The following is a 17660-nucleotide window of genomic DNA, read 5'->3' as shown; positions in this document are numbered from 1 at the left end:
CAAACTAAAAAGCTTCTGCACAGCAAAGCCAATCATCAATAAAAGGAAAAGACAACCTAACAATTGGGAGAAGATATTTGCAAATCATATATCAGATAAGGGGTTTATATCCAAAATATACAAAGAACTCGTACATCTCAACAAAAAAAAACTAACCCAATCAAAAAATGGGCAAGAGATCTGAGCAGAGATATTTTTCTTTTTGTTCTTTTTTATAATTTTCATCTATTTATTGATATAAATAACTTATTTGTGGAAGTATGGCTTTATAGTTCTTTCCTTTGGCTCTTTAGACATGTCTTCTTTTAGATTTTTGAATACTTTTACCTAACTTATTTAAAGTCTTTATCTAATAAGTGCACCATCTAGGCTTCCTTGGGGACAGTAAGTATTGCCTCTTTTTTTTTTTTTTCCTTTTTTATGAGCCATACGTTCCTGTTTCTTTGCATGTCTTACTTTTTTGATGAAAACTGGAAATGTAAATAAGATAATGCAGCAATTCTGGAAATCATATTTACCCGACCGCTATCATTCAGAATTTCTTGTAGTTCCTATTTGTTATTATTGCAAGTTGTTCTTTCTTTGGCTTTTCTGAACAAATTTTAACATCTGCTTCCTTTGTTACAAATTTCCCTTGAAGTCTTTGCTCAATTAACATAGTAGTCTGCTAATTAATTATTGGACAGATATTTCCTTAAGTTTATTAAACCAATCAGTCTCCCAGTCTTTGTCAGGTGTTATGTGTGTGTTTCGGGGCATGTCTTCAATGCTCCTATAAGTAGTTTATAACTATACTTTACCCTTCTCTTCCTTTGTGTGGAGCTTCAAGGTTAGTTAGCATTGAAAGATTAGAGTTTTCTTAGGTAATTCCTGAGAATTCATCCAGACATCATCGTGAACATGGCCCTCTAGAGTCCTAGGGATATATTGGGGCTTTTCAAATTTTGCTAGAGATATCTCATTCCACAGATTTTTCTGTTAAGGTTTTTGGTTATCTTAGTGTTTGTCCCATTTATTATCACTACCTCAGGCAGCTGGGATGTTAAAAGCTTTCCACTGAAATTTTCTTGGTAAAATGCCTCAGAGAAAATGTTCTCTCAGTGTGAACTCTGAGTCAGATTAGATAAAGACAAGCCCTGCAGATGGGGAATATTGGATCCTGAAAGATAAATAAAATAATTCTCTGGGATTGAAGTCTGGAAGAGCTCTAAACCTGTTCAGCCCCCTCAATGTACGCTGGAATGCCGGTTTTCATGGGTATCATGATGGCAAAGATGTTATTGTTGTGGGGAAAGGGTTATGTAACAGCACAAGTTAAAATGCCACAAAACTCACTGTTATTGCCAGGACTTAGCTATTTTTTTTAATAAACCATCCCTGCATTGTGGAAAGCCTTTTATTAATGTCCAGATCTCCAAAAAAGTGTATTTTGATATTTTTACACTATTTGCATTGTCTTTTTGAAGGAATGAATTTTCATAGGCCATTAATCCACCATTCTGGAAGTGCCTCCCATAACTTTTCACATTTTTAATGCAACATATAACATGTTGTATATGTACCTCTGTTTATGGAGTTACCTAAAAAGTTGAAATTTTAAGTGAGTTTAGAGGAAGAGAAGACTCTACAGAAGGTTCTGGTTGTACTGAAAATTATCCCAACAAATGGGCCTGGTAAACTTACAGATGAATCATACTAGATTTTTTTTTTTACCAGAGTAGGAAACTCACAGTGAAGACACTGTGATTTTTAATCACTCAATATACTCTTCTTTTCTCAAAAATTCTCCCTTTGATAAAGCAATTCAAAGCTTGCTAACAGGCTTTGATACAGACAAAATTCAGTAAGAAGATTCCAAATGAAAATGATAAAAAAATCTTTCCATTGTTAAAGAGATGTTATTTTATCCAACAAATTCTAAAAATGAGTATATATAAGTACTTGCTATTTTAAAATAGAAATGATATATATATATATATATTTCTGGGCCCAAACAGCTGCAGAGGGCACAAGTAATTTCCTTGAATATGGACTCAGATTCTCATGTCAGCCAGTCTGGCACATAAGGAGCTTAAAAGCTGCCACTCTATCCAAACAAAAAGTAAAAAGCTGAACAAAGTGATAAACCAACACATTCTTCTAAGATCATCATTCTGTGTTATTAGCATTAGTCTGTTACCAAAACCAGAGAAAGATATTAAAAGAAAAGAAAACTACAGACAAGTATCTCGCCTGAACATAGATGCAAAAATCTTGAACAAAATATTAACAAATCGAATCCAACAATTTATAAAGATGTTTACACACCATGACCAAGTGGGATGTGTCCCAATTATGCAAGGCTGGTTCATCATTTGAAATTAATTAATGTAGTCCATCACATCAATAGGCTAAAAGAGAAAAATGACATGACCATATCAATAGATAAGAAAACGCATCTGGCAAAATTCAACACTCATCCATGATAAAAAGTGTTGAGAAATAGGACTAGAGGGGAACTCCCTCAACCTTATAAAGAAGATCTACAAAATAGACTACAGCTAATATCATATTTAACATGAGAAACTCAAAGCTTACCTTCTAAGATCAGGAACAAGATAAGAATGTCCTTTCCTACTGCTGCTTTCCAAAATTGTAATAAAAATTGTATTTAATACAATAAAACTAGAAAAGGAAATAAAAGATATACAGTGAGAAGGAAGAAATAAGAATGTTCTTGTACACAGAGGGCATGATCATCTATGTGGAAAATCCAAAAGAATTGAATTAAAAAACTCCTGGAACTAATGAGAGATTATAGCCAGGTTGGAGGATACAAGGTTAATATACAAAAGTCAATCAGGTTCCTCTATACCAGCAACGAGCAAGTGGGATTTGAAATTAAAAGCACATTATTATTTACATTATCATCTCCATCCAAAATGAAATACTTAGACGCAAATTTAACAAAATATATACAAGATTTGTATGAGGAAAACTACAAAACTTTAGGAAAGATATCAAATAGAAACTAGATAAATGGAGAAATATCCCATGTCCATGAATGGGTAGTCTCAGTATTGTCAAGATGCCAATTCTTCCCACCTTGACCAATAAATTCAATGAATCCCAATCAAATTTCCAGCAAGTTCTCTTGTGGATGTCAACTAAATGAGTCTAAAGGTTATATGGAGAAGTAAAAGACTTAGAATAGTCAAATCAATATTGAAGGAGAACAAAGTCGGAGGACTGATGCCACCTGACTTCAAAATTTAACATAAAGCTATAGTAGACAATATGGTCCTGATGAAAAAAATACACAAGGTAAATCCATGGAACAGAACAAAGAGTCCTAAAATAGACCCATATTAATATGGCCAACCGATCTTTGACAAATGAACAAAGACAGTCTTTTCAACAAATGGCGCTGTAACAACTGGACATACACATGCAAAAAAATAAATCTAGACACAGACTTTATACTCTTCATAAAAATTATTTCAAAATGCTTTATAAACCTAAGTGAAAAATGCAAAAATGTAAAAATTTTAGAAAATAACATAGAAAAAAAACTAGATGATCTTGAGTATAGCAATAACTTTTTAGTTACAACATGGAAAGTGGTATCCATGAAATAAAATATTGATAACTTGGAGTTCGTTAAAATTTAAATAGTGTTTTATGAAAGTCAGTGCAAGAGAATTAGAAGACAAGATACAGACTAGGATAAATATATGCACGATACATCTAATAAAGAACTTTTAGCCAAAATATACAAAGAACACTTGAAACTCAGTAATAAGAAAGTAAGTAGCCATATCCAAAGATGAGGAAAAGCCTTAAAAGACAACTCACCAAAGAAGATATGCAGATGGGGAGTAAGTATATGGAAAGATGTTCAACATCTTGTATCATTAGTGAATTGCAAATTAAATTAACAGTGAAATATCACAACACACTTATTAGAATGGCAAAAATGTGAAACACTGGCAACATCAAATGTTGGCAAGAATGTAGAGCAACAAGAACTCTTCATTCATTGCTGGTGGGAATGCAAAATGGTGCTGCTGCTTTGGAAGACATTTTGGCAGTTTCTTACAGAACTAATATTACTTTTACCATATGATCCCGCAATCATATTCTTTAGCTATTTATCCACCGAAGTTGAAAACTTTCATCTACAAATAAGTCTTGATAGATTTTTACAGCAGCTTTATTTATAATTGCTAAACCCTGCCATAATTGCCAAAACATCCAAGATGTCCTTCAGTAGAAGAATGGATAATAAACTGTGGTGTATCCAGGCAAGGGAATATTATTCAACACTAAAGAGAAATGAGCTATTAAAGCATGAAAAGACATGGAGGAAACGAAGAGGCATATTACTTAGTGAAAGAAGCCAACCTGAAAACACTACATATTGTATGATTTCAACTATATGACATTATGGAAAAGAGAAAACTATGGAGACAGTAAAATGATCAGTGTTTATTATCAGTTCCTGGGGAGGGAGAGATGATCAGACAGAGCACAGAGGATTTTAAAGCAGTTAAGATAGTCTGTACAGTAGTACAATGGTGCATTCATGCAAATGTACATCTTTTCAAACTTATGGAAAGTAAAACATCAAAAGTAATCCTAATGTAAACTATGGACTCAAGGTGATAATGAGGCTTAAATGTAGATTCACCAAATGTAACAAATATACTACTGTGTTGTAGGATGTCAGCAATGGATGAGGTCATGCCTATTTGGGGACTACAGCTATATAAGGACCTATATATTTCACTCAATTTTTTTGTGAATTTAAAGCTGCTTTAAAAAAATAAAATTATTTGAATGAACAAAATTTGGTAATCTATTTTTAAATTTCCTTATTAACTGCTCCTTTTGCTTCATCACTTCTCCCTCATTCACACCTAGAGAATCATTAAAGGTCACCTAAAAGAGTTAGATTTTTATAGAAAAGGCAAAAAAAAATCACTTACAGGTATGGATTTACACAGTGCGCTGACTCTGGAAAAATATTATTGTTGCATACAAACTCCCAGGGTGATCATGAAAGGGAGCAGTGAAAGGAAATATCCCCAGAAGTCATTTTTTCAGGGAGTATATCTGGTTGTGGACATGGCAAGGAAGAGATAACCTGAGGCATAGGTCTACCCCATTCATGGCTTGGCCAGCTCATCAGCAACTTAGAAAGAAAAAGATTGAAAGTTTGATGACAAAAAGGTATGAGAGGTGATAAGGCAGTGAATGGACCTCTTAGAATGAGTGTGATGTGTAAATATATTTGTTCCCCATAAATGCCCACCGGACATCAAAGAGAAGACTCTTGATGAGCAAACTGATAGCATGACCCATCTGTGAATACTAGTCAAGTTCTTTGCAAGCTTTCACTGCTTGCTAAATTGATCCACGGAATAATGGATCTAATAGCAGTCTACTATTATACATGAACTTAAAAATATGGATTTGTCTTCACCATTGTTTTTCTGGCCACCCCTACAGCACAATACCCAAACTAGCATCAGTAAAGGCCATTGCAGAGATCATAATAAACCACCAGTCAGATATCCGGTATCACATTTATTATATCAGACCTACTTAATCATGAATGAGATAGTGATTTCTCTTAACAAGAATAGACACCTTCTGTTTATAACACTCCTGTACATGGATTCACAAAACTCATTTTATTCATTGCCATTAAATCCCACCCAACATTACCTCTTTATCAAGAAATCCATATTACAACAAAACAATGGGTTCGTAGTCATGAACTTCAGCACCAGAAATTTGTTCTAACTATTATCCAAGTTGCTTTCTCATTAATTTGAGTCAAAGCAAATTTTTAAAGGTAGTATATTTTTCACGTTTGAAAAGAAAAGACTCTTTCTTCTGAAGTCCCATTTCAATAAAAACTGAGAAAAATAAAGTTACAAGGTGAACTTAGTTTACTTTTCCTTGTGATACTGCAAATATCTATGCCTTTTATTCATCCTCCAGAATTTCTCTATTAGATTTTTTCTAACCTCAGAGGACAATTGATTCCATTTGTTGATGCTTCTGTATAAATAAAGAAAAGCATCCCTAGAGAATCCATTGAATTCACTAAGTCGTTCATTGTTAGAATTTGCTGCCTGTTTGTTGTTTTAGAACTAGTAACAAATGTGTTCAGTGTGGGTGACACATTCTTATTCTACATATGGTTAATTTTTTACACCAGAGTTTTTCCATGACATTTTTCATCTCCGGATTTCTCAAGGTGTATATTAAAGGATTTAACATGGGAGTGATAACCGTATAAACAACAGTTATGGATTTATCAATGGGAAAGTTTTAAACAGGTCTAGCATACATGAAAATACAGGTAACATAAAACAGGACAACCACCATGATGTGGGAACTGCAGGTAGACAAGGCTTTGCGCCTCCCTTCCTGACTGTGAGTTTTAAGGGAATTCAGGATCACTCCATAGGAGATCAAAAGAAGGATGAAGATGACCATACAGATTGCTCCACCATTGGCAACCACAGTGAAGCCTAGAAAGTAGGTGTCAGTGCAGGCAAGTTCCAGTAATGGGTACATGTCACAGACGAAGCGGTAAATGACATTGGGGCCACAAAAGGGGAGACTATATACAAAGAGAAGTTGAACTATAGAGAGCAAAAACCCTCCCACCCATGCCACCACCACCAGCAGGATGCAAATCTGTCTATTCATGACAGTCAAGTAGTACAGCGGCTTACAAATGGCCACATAGCGATCATAGGCCATTGCCACCAGAATGAAGACCTCAGCACCTCCAAATAAGTGTTCTAGAAAGAGCTGTCCCAGGCAAGCTTGGAAGGAAATTGTCTTTTTATTATAGAGTAAGTCTATAATCAACTTGAGTGAAGTGGCAGTGGGATAAACTGCATCCATGAGTGATAGGCAAGGAAGTAGTACATCAGGGAGCCCAGGGAGGGGCTGGCAAAATCAGTCACCACAATGAGCAGGTTGCCCACCATTGTCACAATGTAGATGAATAAAAACATGACAAATAATTCTTTTTTTGCCTCAGGATCCTTAGTGAGGCCCAGGAGGACAAATTCTGTTACATTGTTACTATATCCCATTTACTCTTCTATAAGGCCTGTTTCAGGGATTAGAGCTCAGAAGAACGGGACCTGAAATACAATTGTGAACATGACTATGAATACATCCATTTTGTCACTGGGACATCTTCATCATTACATTTTCTACAGTGGTTTACATACAATAAACATTTAGCAAATATCAATTGAATTCTTCCAAAGAGCTCATTACACCCTACTTTAACAATTCTACTTCTCAGATGATTTTGTTGGGCCTACAAGTAAGAGGTTATATCTCAAAATCTTAGCGGATTTTCTGTGGAGAAGCACAATTTAAGGCACAAGAGTCGAGTCTTGCATTTAATAAAGCCTTATTTAAACTGCATGATTTCTTGGCATAAAAATCAGCAATGATGAACAGAGAAAGAGTTCCTGCTCTCTGGAAACTTGCTCTCTAGTGGTGGTGATAAACTCTAAATAAATTGGCATGAAGTCAGACCTTTGAGATGGTAGTATCTGTGGTGAATACCTTGACAATGTGACTTATGTAGCATTAAAAATATTGTCTCTTCTGGAATAGCTCACTTAAAACTGTGTTATTCCACTGTTACATGTTCAAACCTTCATGTTTCAAAGGACATACAGTCTTCATGAATCTCTCATTCAATTTAAAGAAACTAGACTTTGAACTCTATGACATACTTAGAAAATAATTGAATTTATTGTTCCCTATAGCAACTACTTGGCCTGACTCTCTGGCAGCTTTTTAAGAAGTTGTAATTCTCTCCATTTAATCTTTGCCTATCCCGCAAGTCTTAACACACAATACACTGCGTAAATTTTCAGCAAATATTTTTGAACTGAAACAAAATGACGTATGACTATCGCCTCTATTAAATTAGCAGGTAGTGTTTTTTTTTCAAAACTCTTGGGATGAGAAAGGTAGTGAGGGAGGAGAAAATAGAGGTAGAGAAAAGAGAGGTAGAAGATACTGGAAAGAGAGGTAGAGGACAATGGGACATAGTTTTGTTTACAATGTTTCTTAGGTACTGAGAGAGCTCAAAATAGAATTTCAGTGCTCAGATTTGAAAAAGCAGCATACTCAAGGGAAAATTCCAAGTTCAGGGTAAAAAGGCATGGGTTTGAGACATTTTCAAAATGTAATTACAAACCTACTCAGTTTGCTCACTGGAAAACAAAGGGTTTGAAATAGCTGTTGTCAGAAGCCTTTCTAGTCCAACTATTTATGGTACTATTAGTGCAGCCCCACCTTATTTTATTCTGCTGACAATTTTTCCTTTCTTCATATTTTTATAATTAAATAAAAGATTACAAGCTTATCACCATTACTTAAAATAACATAGCCAGTGGCAATAGGATTTGATAATTATGGAGATCAAATGATGATTATAAGTTTCTCATTCAGTGTGTACCTATTTAAGATCCAAAACATCCTTTGAGAGAGAACATAGCACAGTGGTGAGTAATGTGGACTACGGAGCTGCACTGCCTGTGTTGGAATCCCAGCTTTGCTACCCACTATCTAGGTGACCTTTGGCAACTTGATAAACCCCTCTGTGCCTCAGTCTCATCATATTTAAAATGGTTATACTTAGCTTTTAGGTTTGTTGTTTTATTACAAATAAAGTGCCTAGAACATGCTAAGTGCCTGGCACCTGATAAAGTCTCAATGAATGACAGCTATTATTAAGGTTCTTGAGTGCTTCATTATGAACATTGCATCAGAACAAGCCATCTGGATCTTAGTGAATTTGATAGGAATTATAGACATGGCTCAAGATAAAAAGAACATTATAGCTATAATTCTTGAACCACAATTAGGGCGTAAGATAAGATGGCATGTCTTAGGAATTATCTATTTCATTATAGATGAGTAGTAATAGTTACCTACACATGTAGGTATATGACTAGATGTATTTTAACTTGAAACAAGCAGAATAAGAGAAAAGTAGAAAAGAAAAGAAAAGAAAAGAAAAGAAAAGAAAAGAAAAGAAAAGAAAAGAAGGAACAAATTAGGAAGGAAAAATTATATTTAATAAATGGATATCCGAAATAATAAGAATATTAATGTGAAAACTAAGTGAGGTCATATTCTTTAAAAAAATCTTCTTCACATGATTTCCTTTAGTGAGGAAGTGGTGGAAGAACACCTCTTTGAGGATTCCAGGGGTTACTGAGGAGGCTTCTTGGGAAGCCATACCAAATAAACATAGAGTACCTCCTAAAAAAAAAAAAGAAAAGAAAATTCTAAATAAAAGATCACTGATATCTCGGAAACTCTACCTCTGATGGTTAGGACGAAATTAAACTAGAAGAACTATATAACTACAAATACAAACCTAAAATTTCAGAATATTTACTGCTCAAAAATGTTATAAAATTACTAAACCTCAAATGTAGCACAAGTTGAGTCCCTTCACGTGGATTTGGTGGGGGGAGGACATGTGAAGGAAAGTCTGAGCTTTCTTTAGAAGCCCACTGTGAGGAACATTCCACAGGGTCACTCACATCACCACTCCCACTTGATTCAGAAGTTCTGTCATTGTGGAAGCTGTAGATTGATAAAAGTGCACCTGTTGAAGAACATAAGGGTAGAAGGTAATCTATAACCAATGAATTTTTTTCACTCATTACATTCTGCAGAATCTAGTGTTCTTACTCTTATTAATCAACAATATTCGATTTCACCAGGATGAATCTATCAGCCAAGTAAATTATTTACATGTGAAAATTAGGTATATAAAGTATTCCCCATAGTATAAGTCATCAAAGATTTGATACTATAAAAAACAAAAGATGGTATTTCTAGTCTTTCAGGTTAAACCATTAAGTTAGCACCTCTCTATTTTAGAAATATAATTTAACATAGGTTCTAAATTTTTTTCAAAAGGACAGATTAAAATCCTGTAGGTAGAAAAATACTATAGTACTTTCAAATTACAATTTTATGTCTCTCTAAGTGACAGTAAGCAAGGTACTTCCCTGAGCATGGGTTTCCTTATGAATATGTACAAACATGGTTGCTGTGACAATTTTAAAATATTCACACACAAAGATTCTTATCAAGGTCCCAGAATAAAATACCCATTCATTCCTTTATATTCTAATACAGTTGATATTATATATCATTTTAAATTCTCTAATTTAACTGTCTAAAAAAATTATAAATATGAACATATAACATAAAATGTAGCAGACCATAAACCAAGATTATAAATCCATTAGTGTGTTTCTAATGCATTACATGTTTCTCTTTTTTATTTGGCAAAATGGACAATAAACATCTGTCAGGCTGCAATACCAAAAACAAATACATTCTGTATATTCTGGTTCATTTCTATGTTTGCTAGCTTACTTTACTCAGTTCAGACTTCCACCCAAGGAAAAATATGATGTTTAAGAATTACCTATATTTAAATATATCTAAATTTAAATATATGACTTTTCTATGAGTATCTCTTGTCGGTTGTTACAAGAACTCACCTCTTGTGTTTTTTCCCTTGGTCTTTAACATCAGTACTTCCTTCCTTCATGTGAGGTAACTGTAGATACCTCATGTGTCTACCTGTGATCATGGAACATATAATAATGTATGTCTGATAAGTGAATCTAGAAATAGTTTCAAGTGGCCACACTTTCCATACTTCCACGCAGGCTCGCCATAATCTCAATCTTTTAGATAAATGTAGAAATATTCAATGTGGATGCCTAGAATATAAAGACACTTAAATATCACATGAATATTTACTGTGAAAGATAATTGAACATTCTCATTTGCTGGGAAAATTTCTTCAAAGAAAAACAAAGCCAGCAAGCTCTTATGGCTACATAAAAACTGACGTAATTAGTGGAAATTAACTTGGCCAAGCCCATTATTTGCCAGAACAACAACAGAAAAATTTAAAAGTACTTAAATGGGTTGTTTGAATGCATTTCTTCTCAGTCAATTACAGCAAGACTAACAAAAAGTACTGTACTTTGAGCATTTAGGATAACATTCATGTCTCTGACCAATAATACATCTCTGTGCCTAATAAGACAAATGTTTGGATTAAACTTCCTAGAATAGCCAATGACTGAGCATTCCCCTGGTAATAATAAAATTCTTTAGCCTTTCAATCATTCACATAGCTTATCTCTAAGGCCACATCCTCCTTAATTAATAGGATTTCTCTACATCTCTCCAACTTCATCCCCAAAAAATGGGAACTTGCATAAACTTCTACAAGAAATGAGGGATATCTGTGAAAAGGAAAATATAACAAGAAAACATCTAAAGGCCTAGACACCAGTTGAAGATCGACTCCAACCTGGAAATCTCTTGAGCTGCTCCATCAGGAAAATAATCCTCCCATTTATTTGTACGGACACACCCTGTGGTGTTTCCATCATATTATTTTAAATGAAAGATAATGTAAGATAATTATAGATTAGCTTATTAGAACATTTGGATCAAACTCAAAGAAAGCAATGTCTCCTGGATAGTTTTCTCCCCTAGAACAATCCCTCGAGATGAAAGGATTTGGCTCTTGCCATGGAAGAGTAGCAAAGAGCCAAATATGTGAAAAGCCAGTAATTCGAAAAAAAAAAAACTATTTAAAAAGAAAATAATAAGTTATGAGCTTCATATTACAAATATTTAGGTAAGGCAAAAGAACGCTTCAGCCAAAATGAAAGGAAAACCAGTTGCAGTCTTCTTTATCCATTCATATCCTCAACAAAGGAGGTCCTTACTCTCACTGTTAGAGCCTTTGCTCAAGAGGCCCTGAGGCTCAGAAGCAGAAAGCCTTGAGACTGGGAAGTAATTGAAGTTGATGTTTCGATTCTTGAAAAGAAAAGTAATCACAGACCTGTAGTTCTGGGTTGCAGTGAATGTTGTTGATCAAGGTCTGAATCTATGTCAGCTGGAACCATAATGATTTTCACTCCAGTAATTCAGTACTTTAACTTTAGTCCAATATCAATTGAGTGAGCATTTCTCAAGAAAGTTATTTACCACAAGAGCCTACCTGTACATCAAATCTCTGAGAGATTCTATTGTTATTTGTCTTAATATGACTAGCTATTGGCATATTGCTGCATTGAGCATGTTAATCTCCACTATATTTAGTTTACTATTGAATTTTATAGGACATAAGTATCTTAGGTAATGAGTCATTAAATGCCTATATGAAGCAACTGAAGACTTTTATTATATGTTAAGCCACACCAAAAGTTGGAGGTTTTCAGTTTACCTACTAAGTGGAGGAAATCTAAGAACCCCAAAAGTTGCATATATTATTTCTAAGATTTAAAGAGTACAACCAAGAGGGCCAGCCCGGTGGCACAGCGGTTAAGTTTGCAGGTTCCACTTCTCGGCATCCCGGGGTTTGCCATTTCAGATCCCGGGTGCGGACATGGCACTGCTTGGCACACCATGCTACAGTAGGCCTCCCACATATAAAGTAGAGGAAGATGGGCACGGATGTTAGCACAGGGCCAGGCTTCCTCAGCCAAAAGAGGAAGACTGGCAGTAGTTAGCTCAGGGCTAATCTTCCTCACAAAAAGAAAATAAAAGGATTACATCCAAGCACTGTACTTCTCTTACTGGGAAATGTCAAAACATATAGAAGTTATTCTTGATTTAGGAGAACTGTCTAATATAATCAAGCTTCCTCTAAACTAAATTAAAACTCAGAGCTGGGGAACTAATATATGCATAGATATAGTTCTCCATGTCCCTTCCAGCTGAATGCAAAGAACTACTAATGCTTTCTGCACAACTGAATGGAGTGAAAGAACTTGTTAGAAAGATGATCTGTACAGCAGCCCAGAACCTGAATTTATGTGCTTTAGTAAGAATAATACATTGAAAATATTAACCGATATAGACATTTCCTCAAAACAGCTAATAAGGCACAGTAATTTTCTATAAACCACATCCATTGCCAAACTAGAAAATTAAATGGAGAGATAATATTTGTCACCTGGAAAAGCGAGAATGGCTTGTTTTGCACCAAATCTCCCAAGAAGTGAGCTGGAAGAGCTGGAAAAATGTAAAATACACGTATTTAAAATCATTAGAGATCTAACAAGGAATCAAGGATTTATAGGGCCAATATTTTTAAGAGAAAATAAGCCAGAGCTAAATCCTGCATTTCTTGGCTTATTTTCTCTAAAGATATGAGCTAATTCTAAAAACCATGAATGAAAGCCTGAAAACGTAAGTGGAGCTTCCTAAACATACCTTATCCTGGGGAACAACAAATAGTATTCATGGTCTATCAAGGAAAAGGGGCATTTGTAAACAACCAGGCTCACATCTGAGACCACAAAGGGCTTTACTCTTGGAGTCAGGGTGAAGAGAAAATATAGCAGTTCTCAGAGAAACTCAAGCCCAGCTTGAATCATCTAAGTGCTTGATTAGATTAAGTTTCACCCGCTACCCCCACCCCACAGCCCAAGCCTAGCTACCAGCTATAAACAAAATGAAATCCTTTCTTAAGGAAGAAAACATCATGTAATTCTTGAATTATCTCTACAACTTTTTAAACAAAAATCTGAGACAAAAACAAAAATAACAAAACATAGAATACAAGGCTTAATTGAAAAGCAATAGCAATAGACACAGATATAGATGATCTAGACCAGGGAAGAACAAGCATTTTAAAACAAACTTAGTAGGTTCAAATAATTAAAGCACAGAATGGATAATAAATTGAAGCAAAGAAATTTGAAAACTAAAATATATAACGAAAATTAAGAACTCAATCATTGTGTTTAACAGCAGATTAGACACATATGAATAGAGAATTAGTAAATGGGAAGAAAGATAAGAGGAGAATATCTAGACCAAATAACAGAGAGGCAAAAGGGTGGAAAATGCAGAAAACAGCATAAAAGACATTTAAAAGGCACAGTGCGTAGTTTTAATACATATTTAATTTAGTTGCAATTTAAGAAAGAGAAGAGAAGGAGACTCGGTAGGCAAAGTATTTGAAGAGACAGGACTGAATTTTTTCTTTTTGTAATTTTTTTTTCGGATGTACATCATATTTTGAATTCTGTATACATTACATCATGTTCACCACCCAAACACCAATTATAGTGCATCCTCTCACATGTGACCCTAATCACCCCTTTTGCCCAACCCCCTCCCCCCTTTCCCAATGGTAATCACCAGTCCAATCTCCAATGCTATGTGTTTTTCTTTTTGTTTTTATCTTCTACTTATGAGTGAGATCATATGGTATTTGACTTTCTCCCTCTGATTTATTTCACTCAGCATAATACCCTCAAGGTCCAGCCATGTTGTCACAAATGGCTTGATTTCATCATTTCTGATGGCTGAGTAGTAGTCCATCGTGTATAAATACCACTTCTTCCCTAGTGAATTCTACCAAACATTCAAAGAAGACCTAATACCTATCCTTCTCAAACTCTTCCAAAAAATTGAAGAGGAGGGGAGGCTTCCTATTTCCTTCTATGAAGCAAACATTATCCTGATAGCAAAGCCAGATAAGGACAACACAAAAAAAGAAAATTACAGGCCAATATCACTAATGAACATCGATGCAAAAATCCTCAACAAAATACTAGCAAATCGAATACAACAATATATTAAAAAGATCATACATAATGATCAAGTGGGTTTCATTCCGGGGATGCAGGGATGGTTCAACATCCACAAATCTATCAATGTGATACACCACATTAACAAAATGAAGAATAAAAATCACATGATCATCTCAACAGATGCAGAGAAATATTTGACAAGATACAGCATCCATTTATGATAAAAGCTCTAAATAAAATGGGTATAGAAGGAAAATACCTCAACATAATAAAGGTCATATATGACAAACCAACACCAAATATTCTCAATGGAGAAAAACTGAAAGCTGTCCCTCTATGAACAGGAACCAGACAAGGATGCCCACTGTCACCACTCTTATTTAACATAGCATTGGAAGTCGTAGCCAGAACAATCAGGAAAGAAAAAGAAATAAAAGGGACTCACATTGGAAAAGAAGAAGTGAAACTATCTCTCTTTCCAGACGACATGATTTTATATCTAGAAAACCCTAAAGAGTCCACTAAAAAACTTTTAGAAATATTAAAGGAATACAGTCAAGTTGGGGGATACAAAATCAATGTACAGAAATCGGTTGCGTTTCTATACACTAACAACGAAGTAGCATAAAGAGAAATTAAGAATACAATCCCATTTATAATTGAAACAAAAAGAATAAAATACCTAGGAATAAACTTAACGAAAGAGGTGAAAGATCTGTACACTGCAAACTATAAGACATTGTTGAAAGAAATCGAAGAAGACACAAAGAAATGGAAAGATATCCCGTGCTCTTGGATTGGTGAATTAACATTGTTAAAATGTCCATACTTCCTAAAGCAATCTATAGATTCAATGCAATCCCTATCAAATTTCAACATTTTTTACAGAAATAGAACAAAGAATCTTAAAATGTATATGGAACAACAAAAGACCCCAAATAGCCAAAGGATTCCTGAGAAAAAAGAACAAAGCTGGAGGTATCACACTCCCCGATTTCATATTATACTACAAAGCCATAGTAACCAAAACAGCATGGTACGGGGACAAAAACAGACGCACAGATCAATGGAACAAAATTGAGAGCTCAGAAGTAAACCCACACATTTATGGACAGCTAATATTCAACAAGGGAGCCAAGAGCATACGATGGAGAAAGGAGAGTCTCTTCCATAACTGGTGTTGGGAAAACTGGACAGCCACATGCAAAAGAATTAAAGTAGACCATTCCCTTACACCATGCACAAAAATTAACTCAAAATGGATTAAAGACTTGAATGTAAGCCCTGAAACCTGAGACTTCTAGAAGACAACATAGGCAGTACGCTCTATTACATTGGTCTGAGCAGCATATTTTCAAGTCCCATGTCTGACCGGGCAAGGGAGACAAAAGAAAAAATGAACAAATGGGACTACGTCAAACTAAAAAGTTTCTGCACAGCAAAGGAAACCATCAACAAAACGAAAAGACAACCTAACAATTGGGAGAAGATATTTGCAAACCACATATCAGATAAGAGGTTAATATCCAAAATATGCAAAGAACTCATACAGCTCAACAACAAAAAAGCCAACGATCCAATTAGAAAATGGGCAAAAAATCTGAACAGAGATTTCTCCAAAGAAGACATACAGATGGCCAACACGCATATGAAAAGATGCTCAACATCATTAGCTATCAGGGGAATGCAAATCAAAACTACAATGAGGTATCACCTCACTCCCGTCAGAATGGCTATAATTAACAAGACAGGAAACAGCAAATGTTGGAGAGGGTGTGGAAAGAAGGGAACCCTTGTTCACTGCTGGTGGCAGTGCAAATGTGCAGCCACTATGGAAAGCAGTTTGGAGTCTCCTCAGAAAATTAAAGATAGATCTACCATATTATCCAGCTATTCCACTGCCGGGTATTTATCTAAAGAATTTGAAAATACAAAGGTATAAAGATACTTGCACCCCTATGTTCATTGCGGCATTATACACAATAGCCAAGACTTGGAAGCGACCTAGGTGCCCATCAAGGGACGAATGGATAAAGAAGATGTGGTATTTACACACGATGGACTACTACTCAGCCATAAGAAATGAATTTTTTCTAAAACTATTGAAAGGCATTTGATGTACATTCATACAGTTTACAAATCTCATGAAGAATAAAATTGTAAAATGATAAGTTTTGGGGGCCATTCCCAGTGGCCTAGTGCTTATGTTCAGCATGCTCTGCTTTGGAGGCCCAGGTTCAGTTCCTGGGTTCTGACCCACACCAATCGTCTGACAGTGGCCACCCTTGGTGGTGGCTCACATACAAAAAGAGGAAGATTGGCAACAGATGTGAGTTCAAAGTGAATCTTCCTCAGCAAAAAATAAATAAAATAAAAAATACAATGATAAATTTTCAAAAACAGATAAATAGGAAAAGTTAAGCATAATAAAATCAAAGACAAAGAGAAAACCTTAAGTATATATTGCATTCAAGGAAGTAAAAATAATGTTGACAACCAATTTCTTAAGAGGATAGAAAGCAAGAAGATAGAGGAATGACATCTTTAGAGTGCCAAATCAAAACAGAGCTCAATGGTATGAGCCTTACAAGATGAACATCTTAAATAAGAGGACAAAAGTTGAAAATAGTATGATGGAATAAACTGAATGAAATCTAGCCCAGAAAAAAAAAAAACCCACTGTTTCTATACTAATATCAGAAAGAAAATAGACTTAAGGCAAGAAACATTTCCCAATATAAAAGTTTTACAGCAGAAAAAGGTCAAAATAGCAGAAATATATATCAATTATAAATGGATATGCACCTAAAAACATAGCTTCATAATATGTATTTCTAAAAAGTAGATGGATTTGAAAGGAATAATAGATAAATCAGCAATGATGGAAGGAGATATTAGCATAGTTCTAATTGCAACAACATGCACTAACTAAAAAATTCATAGAGATATATAAAAAATAAAACATATCATTAACAAATATGATCTATGATGTAAAAAAATGCCTCAAAAAACTGCAAAATCTATATT

General features: G+C 34.8%; 1 pseudogene; it reads right to left on the bottom strand.

Moving 5' to 3' along the window:
• Positions 1-5998: 5998 nt before the first annotated feature.
• LOC139040863 (olfactory receptor 4A16-like) lies at positions 5999-7100 on the bottom strand (annotated as a pseudogene).
• Between the last annotated feature and the right edge of the window lie 10560 nt (positions 7101-17660).

Source organism: Equus asinus, chromosome 17, assembly GCF_041296235.1.
Source record: "Equus asinus isolate D_3611 breed Donkey chromosome 17, EquAss-T2T_v2, whole genome shotgun sequence".
Classification (NCBI taxonomy): Eukaryota; Metazoa; Chordata; class Mammalia; order Perissodactyla; family Equidae; genus Equus; species Equus asinus.
Note: the sequence above shows the minus strand (reverse complement) of the source record. Positions and strands in the feature narration are given on the sequence as shown.